Here is a 10,086-nt window from a genome sequence, read left to right as displayed (position 1 = left end):
TCAATCACTTTCGAGGGAAGTCGCCACCAGGCTCTTCCAGCTTCCTTGTGTTGTGTCTGTCCTTTACTTAAAATCATTCAATGTTATGCTATCGATTGTAATAATATGATTTACAAGGTGCAAGGTATAGTTTCCTGTGAGAGGCCGTGCATCAGTCCGTGTTAATGTCTGTTTAGAATCAGACACTGACTTCGAAGTCGCGGCAGAAAGACGAAATGTTCGGCAGTGTGCAAAAGCATGTTAGAAAACACTGTTTGAACAAGGGTCAGAGGTAGCTTCTCATTCGCTTAGAGTATGGGTGATCAAACTTTAAAGTGGTCTGTGCAGCGTCTGTATATTTAATATGATCTTGTTCATACAGGCAGCTGCAGTTTGAGGTGTCTGACTTGGTGAGCTGTTAGTAATTCTTGGATGGTCGCACTCTGAGTTATTCGGGGAGATTATTGTGAATTCTGTTTGTCCTCGCTGGAGTTGGATCGCATTGGTGCCTTCGTGACTTGTAAATATGATGAGCTTTTATAGCTGGTAATTTTTTTTTTCACTGTTTGATGGTAGAGGATAAAGATGATAGGGTGTTGAGTATCTGTTGTACTTGTATCTAGTTTGGGACGTACTACATTGCGCTCATTTCCGGTGAATGGTCAAAATAAGGTCCTGTTGCAGTAACTGAGGTCGTCCTGTTTCTATACAGGCTACAGAAGGTAATAGACATGTCTTTCTCCGACTTAAGTTACAGAGATCAGATGGGTGAAAATAAAAATGGCTCTGAGCACTATGAGACTTAACATCTATGGTCATCAGTCCCCTAGAACTTAGAACTACTTAAACCTAACTAACCTAAGGACAGCACACAACACCCAGGGGTGAAAATAAATGCATACTCATTTATGCTTAGAAAGGGAGAATGCTTTTTTTATTATTAAGTGAGTTTTGGTAGGAGTGAATTTGGTTTTATGTATGTGAGTGTTTAAGATTTCTGAGTGGAAATTGTCAGCGAAGAGTGAATGACGTCGGGTTCGCTGGCTGGGGAAGACGCTTTTTACATGTCCTGTTGGAGATGCAAGGGGGAGATAGAGATCTGCGCTATTCAGGAATCCAGTTGTGCACTGTATGTCGTTAGGCAATAGCTGGAGAGCAGATATAGAGAGAGCCCACTTCAGCGTGCTGGTCCTGGGGCTTAGTGCACGACTGTTTAGATGAACAGATATGTCGCTTTGACATGTGGCCGACGGCGCTCGGACTCTCGCTTTGTATGGCACTATGGGATTAGTTTGAGCATTTAAGACTTTTTTTGGTGGTTATTGGATTAAGAACTGTAATATTGAAGGTCATGTCCTCAGCGGGACCGCTGTGTAATTGAGTAAGAGTGTTTACGTATTGAAAGATATGTTTCGCAATTGGTGATACGAAGTTGATGGCGCAATTTGGCTACCACTGTAAAAAATAGCTGTCTGCTGCTGAAAGAAAGAAAGAAAGAAAGAGAGAAAGGGGTGACCTTGCCCCCAGACCTGACGGATGAGTTATTAGATAAGAGCGAGTGATAGTTGTCGAATGATGCTATGTGTTCCGATATAGGAGTCTCTAAACGGCGGCGGGAATGAACGTGTATGTTGAATGGATGAAGTTTAATGCATGATGGAAGGAGTGAGACATTAGAACATGAGGGAATTCGCATCTTTCCTTGTTGTTCAATGAAATGTGATGATGATTACAGTACACAAACCCGCGTTGGTGATGTCTTCACAGGCCTTACGCACGCTGATCGGGCATTCATTATCGGGGATAGCAACTGAGGTGTGTCGCCGATAATAGTTGTATAATGACTAGAGAAGATGAGTTTGTATGCTATCTTGAGAGGGTGAAGCTTGAGGACATAGATAATTGGACTAGATTTTTTTAATGTGAAAATTTATGCAATCTATAGATAGCGATATTCAACCGCTAGTGACAACAGTTAAGAGGGGAAAAATAGGTCCAAATCGAGCGCTGGCAGAATGTTGGGGCAATGGTAATCATATTTAATTTAAGTTGGAGGTGGTAAATATGGACCCGGCTTTGAATATTGGTGTGAGTGTCGTATGTGCTTGATGCTCTGTATAAAAGGTTGACTCTTTAATTGCGTTCGGTATTTTGGGGTGAGTGTGTAAAATTAATTTTACTGTTGAAAGTGCGAGAAAGATGAGTTGATAGGTGTTTAGATATAGGCTACGTTTGTAATTCGAAAAGAGGGGATGAGAATGGTAAATTGATTGATGGACATGGTTTGTGGGGTGATATATGAGCATCAAGATAGGGTTGAGGACGTCTGTGTATGTTGATGGTGGGACGGATGTGAGGTTAGGTGCAGTGGGAGGAGTAAATTAGATCTTATTTTTAAAAAAGATGTTGTAAAGAAAGAATAATATTGAGAAGATTTTAGATGGCTGGTCACATGACGAGGCGAGAGCAGGGATGTGTAGTTATGTTTAGTTAAAGGGCTGTGTAATGTCGTGTCAGGAGCAATGCGCAGTGTGCTACAGTGTCATAGGAGGTAAAGACATGTGCTGCTGTGATGTGCCTAGCGTATGGAGGCTGCGCTTTGTAATTATGCTACGTTGATATAAAATTGACATTCACATGTGTTCGATGGTTGCAGCTCAGGGTTGTGACGGATCGCAGTCCTGGGCGGACGTATGTGTGTGCTTTGACAGCTGACAAGCGCATTGACCGCGCCAACTCACGCTTTCGGAAGCCGAGCAGGGGCTGTGCGAGGTTTGAAATCAGACGGATGGGTGACTTCACGATCCTGAGGGCAGCGTGCACAGTGGGGGTACCTGCGCACGTCTGCTGAGTTATTTTGCGAGTTGATCTGCAGGCTCTGCTATGCGTTATTAGGATAGTTTACGAGTACTGAGCGTATCTACACATCTGTGTGAATAATTATTTAGTAGCAGTTTGCTATAGTGTCTACTGAAATTATGATTGGGTGCGTGTCTGTGGGCTGTGCAACATGGCCCAAGGCACATCTGGGTGGGTGTTTTGTGATAGCGTGATAGATATACTGTATGGTTAAATAAGTTGTTCGAAAAAATAAATAGAATGTTCTCAATGATTACACGCACCTGCAGCACAGATCAGAGTGATTGGTTATCCGTCACCATCTCGGTTGCATGCGAGTAGTAAATGTTTTCCCGGCCATGTTAATCGTGTGTGTGTCAAAGAGCTATGGGCTATTCTGAGAATAGACGTGAAGGCAGGTCCAGACCTGAGACGCCGGCGGTATACATGAGAAGAACAATGCAGCTTTCACATGTGTCAGAGGCGAGTGCCCTTTCTGGTCGGCTGTCACGAGCGCTCGGAAACTGAACTTGGCTGGAGGCTCTGGAATCCCCTTCCCCGCCGACCGCACGCGCGTGCGGTAATCTAAGGCGCATAGGCGATATCAATTTCTCCAGTGTTAGGCGCGAATGAAACTGTGTTGAGGACATGTTTGGGGGCGGACGAGCAGAGACTTTTGGTCGGTTTGGTAGCTGGGGGTGTTTGGGCGCGTCTGTTGCACCATTTCGTGAGCATGTCTGTACACTGTGCTGTGCTTTATTTGGAGAGTTTAAGAGTACAGAGCTCGTCTGCTGATATTGTGTGCTGCATTATTTAAGAGCTATTTGCTATTGTGTGGTGAAATTAGGAGTTGTTTACGTGTTTGTGGCCTGTGTCAGATGACCACAGTCGGATCAGTGTTGGTGTTTTGTGACAAATATACTCCACGACTGAATAAAAGTGCTCGAAATAAATACAGTCCTTCCTTACTTCCCCAAGCAGCACAGCGCAATCTGGTCAGACTGTGAGTGAGTCAACAAATAACTGGACAAATTTATCTGTAGAGGAGTTACAGGTCTGGATTCGAATGAATATCTTGATGGGTGTGGTTGTGTTGCCACGTGTAGTGCACTACTGTAATTCAGAACCTGCCTTATGTCAGCCTTACCTATCGAAACGTATGAGATGCAAAAGTTTCAAAAAGATATGCCCCAAATAAATAAAGTACACTCCTTTCTCCTTCCATCAGCCTGTGGACTGAAATTATTTACGAAAATTAGGAGGTGTTTGGCTATTTGGACGTAAATATTTGCATTATTTACGAGCGGTTTGCATGTCTGTAGGCTGCGCTATGCGTTATTTTTAATTGTTTACAATTAGCAAGCGTGTGTCTAGAGCATTATAAATGAGTTATGTAGTGTTTTGCAGATCTGTATGGTGTGGGACATTTCGGTGTGATACATATATACTACATTCCTAAATAAAGTAAATTCGTTCCTCCACCCACGGGCCTAGTGCAGGGTGAGTCCTTTTACTCGAAACGTGTAGGAAGAGGTTGAGTCCTGGTGGGTTAGTTGAGTGGTGATGAGCTTCGTTTGCAACAATTTTCTTAGGTTGGTGGCGGAAGCGCAAGTGAGCTTTCTTTACTGAAAGATTTCAAACTTGGCGCTGGTTCCTAGGAGGAAGTGGCGGTCGGGTGGCTGAGGTTAGTACAAGTGCCCTTTATTTCCAACAATTTTCTTAGGTTGTTAGAGAAAGCGGAAGTGACTTTTCTTTACTGCCAGAATTCAAACTTGGCGCTGGTTCCTAGGAAGAAGTCGCTGTCTGGTCCTCGAAAAGTAGTTGAAATTACGTAGTTGAACACCTTTGCATACGTATATGAAATTGTAAATTGAATTATTTAATATGATTAAAACTGAAATGGAATTAAGTACTTAGGTAATTGATAGGTTAGATGAGCGATGTGGGAGTTGGCATATTTACAGAACACTATGTCCGTCGCGTGTATGGAGGGTGTGTGACGTAGGCGGGGCGACGGCGCAGCGAGTGTCTAGTTATAAAACGGGTGCGAGAGAGAATAAATTAGCAAGCGTTCTAGTGCGAACGAAACGTGCTGTCATATAGTGATGGCGGATTCCACGGTCGAGCAAACTTCGACGCCAAAAGTGTAGCACTGCGTTCTCGCTCGCACACGGACACGTGGTGGACGGTGAGCGGACGGCATCCACAGGTTTGAACGTGCCCAGGAAAACAACTTTGGCGCCAAAAGTGTGGCAGGGAACGGCCAACCGTTGTGTGATTCAGCTCGGAGGAAAACAATTTTGGCGGGAAACGTGTGGAGGCGACGAATACGTGTCCTGAGCGGACAAGGGGCCGCTGTGACGTCAAACTCGGCAAGTTCCAGCGTGTCCAGCGAGAACATGTTTACGTTGGGGAGCGATTGGCGGTCCAGCGGCTAGCGCGGGTCGCCTCCAGCGCATCGCCGTAGACCACAGCTCGCGCGCTCCCCGACGGGACCAGAGCTCCCTTATACAGGGTGTTACAAAAAGGTACGGCCAAACTTTCAGGAAACATTCCTCACACACAAATAAAGAAAATATGTTATGTGGACATATGTCCGGAAACGCTTACTTTCCATGACAGAGCTCATTTTATTACTTCTCTTCAAATCACATTAATCATGAAATGGAAACACACAGCAACAGAACGTACCAGCGTGACTTCAAACACTTTGTTACAGGAAATGTTCAAAATGTCCTCCGTTAGCGAGGATACATGCATCCACCCTCCGTCGCATGGAATCCCTGATGCGCTGATGCAGCCCTGGAGAATGGCGTATTCTGTCACAGCCGTCCACAATACGAGCACGAAGAGTCTCTACATTTGGTACCGGGGTTGCGTAGACAAGAGCTTTCAAATGTCCCCATAAATGAAAGTCAAGAGGGTTGAGGTCAGGAGAGCGTGGAGGCCACGGAATTGGTCCTCCTCTACCAATCCATCGGTCACCGAATCTGTTGTTGAGAAGCGTACGAACACTTCGACTGAAATGTGCAGGAGCTCCATTGTGCATGAACCACATGTTGTGTCGTACTTGTAAAGGCACATGTTCTAGCAGCGCAGGTAGAGTATCCCGTATGAAATCGTGATAACGTGCTCCATTGAGCGTAGGTGGAAGAACATGGGGCCCAATCGAGACATCACCAATAATGCCTGCCCAAACGTTCACAAAAAATCTGTGTTGATGACGTGATTACACAATTGCGTGCGGATTCTCGACAGCCCACATATGTTGATTGTCAAAATTTACAATTTGATCACGTTGGGATGAAGCCTCATCCGTAAAGAGAACATTTGCACTGAAATGAGGATTGACACATTGTTGGATGAACCATTCGCATATTTGTACCCGTGGAGGCCAATCAGCTGCTAATAGTGCCTGCACACGATGTACATGGTACGGAAACAACTCGTTCTCCCGTAGCACTCTCCATACAGTGACGTGGTCAACGTTACCTTGTACAGCAGCAACTTCTCTGACGCTGACATTAGGGTTATCGTCAACTGCACGAAGAATTACCTTCCTTCAGTTGGGCCAACTGGCGGTGAATCGAGGAAGTACAGTACATACTGACGAAACTAAAATGAGCTCTAACATGGAAATTAAGCGTTTCCGGACACATGTCCACATAACATCTTTTCTTTATTTGTGTGTGAGGAATGTTTCCTGAAAGTTTGGCCGTACCTTTTTTGTAACACCCTGTATACCCGTGGCGCGCGGGGCTATGTAGCCGCTCGCTCGGCGACCGTGGCGCCTGGGGATGGGCCCAGGGGCAGCGACGATTTCAACTAATTCAGTTGTAGCGTGGACGTCGGGACGAATGCACTAGGATCTCGACGATGTGTACTGATTGTGATGGAGAACATGTGATGACCATACTGCTTGAAATAAAGACTTCAGTCCCTTTACCCCCTGCAAAATCAAAGGACGTGACTTTGGTTAGTATAAGTGTACTTTATTATTTGATGCGATTCTGATAGGTTACCAATGAAAAAAGATAAGTGACGGGGAAAGTTCATACGTGTGATCGATTATGGTGTTGGGATTTGAATTTGCGATAGATTTTTGTTATGGATGTAAGGCAAATGGCTTTCTCGCCGAGAAAATCGGACATCTTGAATAAATAATAAATGATAATAATAAGTAGAAGTACAGTTTTCGAAACATTATAGTTTTGGAATTTGGTGCAATTTTATAGTGGAGGTAAGCCAATAATAACAAATAATCATAATAATAATAAATGATGAATGATAATGAATAATAATCAATAATAATAAAGACAAGAACGGTTTTGCAGCCATTATCGTGCTGGAATTTGAACTTGGAGGGAATTTTCTAGTGGAGGCAGGTCAATAATAATAAATAATAATGAATGATAATGAATGATAATGAATGTTAATAAATGATTATGAACAATAATAAATAATAATAAAGGAAAGTAAGGTTTTGTATGCATTATCCTGTTGGAATTTGAATTTGGAGGGAATTTTGTAGTGGAGGCAGGTTAATAATAATAAATGATAATGCATGGTAATGAATGATTATAATAGATAATGAATGTTAATAAATGATAATGAATAATATTGAATAATAATAAAGAATAGTATGGTTTTGCATGCATTATCATGTTGGAATTTGAATTTTGCGCCTATTTTTTCTGGAGGCTTAGGTTAGTGGACGTCGCCCAATTGGTCTACTTTCCCCCCAAAATTCAAACTTCCCGCCATTTTTTCTGGAGGTTAGGTTAGTGGATGTAGCACAATTGGACTATTTTCCCGCTAAAGTCCGCCACCTTGGATGACGTCATGCACTGTTGCCAAGTCTACATGCTGCCATCTTGGATGACGTCATCGCCGCCATCTTGAATAAATTTGGCAACAATGCAGTGTGTCGTTGTATGAACCTTGTCCCACTACTCATGTACTATGAAGAAAGCAAGCACAATTTAATTTTGTCTCATGTTTTTGAGTCTTGTACTTAAAGTACAGGGTTATTACAAATGATTGAAGCGATTTTACAGCTCTCCAATAACTTTATTATTTGAGATATTTTTACAATGCTTTGCACACACATACAAAAACTCAAAAAGTTCTTTTAGGCATTCACAAATGTTCGATATGTGCCCCTTTAGTGATTCGGCAGACATCAAGCCGATAATCAAGTTCCTCCCACACTCGGCGCAGCATGTCCCCATCAATGAGTTCGAAAGCATTGTTGATGCGAGCTCGGTCCTGGCACGTTTCTTGGTAGAGGAGGTTTAAACACTGAATCTTTCACATCACTATGCGTGAAACTTACCCACACGCGTTCAACCGTTTCTTCGCTCACTGCAGGCCGACCCGTTGATTTCCCCTTACAGAGGCATTCAGAAGCTTTAAACTGCGCATACCATCGCCGAATGGAGTTAGCAGTTGGTGGAACTTTGTTGAACTTCGTCCTGAAGTGTCGTTGCACTGTTATGACTGACTGACGTGAGTGCATTTCAAGCACGACATACGCTTTCTCGGCTCCTGTCACCATTTTGTCTCCCTGCGCTCTCGAGCGCTCTGGCGGCAGAAACCTGAAGTGCGGCTTCAGCCGAACAAAACTTTATGAGTTTTTCTACGTATCTGTAGTGTGTCGTGACCATATGTCAATGAATGGAGCTACAGTGAATTTATGAAATCGCTTCAATCATTTGTAATAGCCCTGTATTTGTCCAAGCCAGTGCTCGAATCCACTTCAAATAATTAAATAATATAAGGATTGGAAGCTCCTGTTGCAGTTTTCTTTCCGGTTTTCGCGATTTAAATTTGGGGTCTTAAACTTTGTCTTCTGCAAAACACAATGTATTTCTTTTTCTTTTAGCATAAACGTGTTTAGACACCTAATTATCGTCATCTGTGGGTCTCGATTTATTTACGAAAAATTGCTATAATATCATTAGTGTCTCTCTATGAGTATCGCGACGTAAGTGTTTTATCAGATCTCGTTTCTGTGTAAAAGTCGTTTGAAAATAGGCAAGAGTGAAGTGTCGAAAGGTGTAGAAAATAATGTACTCGTTTACGATTGCAGCAGAAAAAGAAAACACACAGAAGATGAAGAACTGGGCGAATAGCATAAATACAAGGCACAGGCAACTACTACTAAAGAAAAAATATTTTCAAAAATAAGCAAATTGTTTGTGACTATTTCGCAGATGAGACGCTGTCAAACGAAAGCATAAGAAAGCTGACCTGTAGAAATCCACTTTTACAAGAAATGTAATTCTAGGTGAGCAGTCGAACAGAACAAATGAACTTATAGTTTTTAGCACTAAAACAGAACAAAAATCATAAATTTTGCACGATATTTCACAAAAATAAATCTGGATCCACAGATATAACATCGATCTTGAAGCATGTTTCAGGAAATAAAAAAAAATTATTTTGTTTCGCAGTAGTGGGAGATTAAAAACGCAAATTCAAGTGCGGTAACCTGGCATAGGAATGTGATACTCACCGACGATAGGTGTATACACTATCAAGCGGTGGTAGTGTGTAAACTCTTTGGTCAATGGGTATCACATTCCCAAGCTATTTCAGTCGAACCAGAGTTCACCATAATGAGTCATGAAATTCTCACAGTTTTTATGCAACTTTGCGACTGCAGTGCCACCAAGCGGCTGAATCTATAAACATACTGCGAAACAATTGCATTCGTGGAGTGGTGCACATTTAAAATGCAAATGAAGCTGTATTTTGGAGTTCATTGCGGCGCTATGAATTGTGGCAGCTTCAGTAGGATTTTGAATACGTGAAGCGCTGTTAGTATTCATGAAGAACAGGAAGTTAGTATAATATGAATGACTGATGATGCAGCAGTGGTGGCCGAAAGTGGACAGGAAAAGTGTGCTGTTATAAATGTAATACAATGTGTGCTAGCCGTAATTCAAAACATTCACATGAATACGAAGAAACATCTCTGGTAGATATTCCGGAGGACGAAACGTCACAGCCTGGAAAGAGAATCTTGAAGATATACAGGGTGGTCAGAAACAGTTTAAAAAGCTTGAAAGGGTGTTTCAGGGTAAGTTGTGCTGATAAATAATTGTTAAGAAGAGATTCGATATGTTGCGCCATTTCCGACTTAGTTAGCATTGAAGTTAGTCAATCAGCTGTTGCTAGTTGAGATTCAAGCGAGCCGCCAGATACAAATAGTATTACTTGTTTTCATAATGTAGATGACATCGAAGGAGACTGCAAAGTCTTTGG

Source organism: Schistocerca cancellata, chromosome 6 (assembly GCF_023864275.1).
Source record: "Schistocerca cancellata isolate TAMUIC-IGC-003103 chromosome 6, iqSchCanc2.1, whole genome shotgun sequence".
Taxonomy (NCBI): Eukaryota; Metazoa; Arthropoda; class Insecta; order Orthoptera; family Acrididae; genus Schistocerca; species Schistocerca cancellata.
This window is presented reverse-complemented; position numbering follows the sequence as displayed.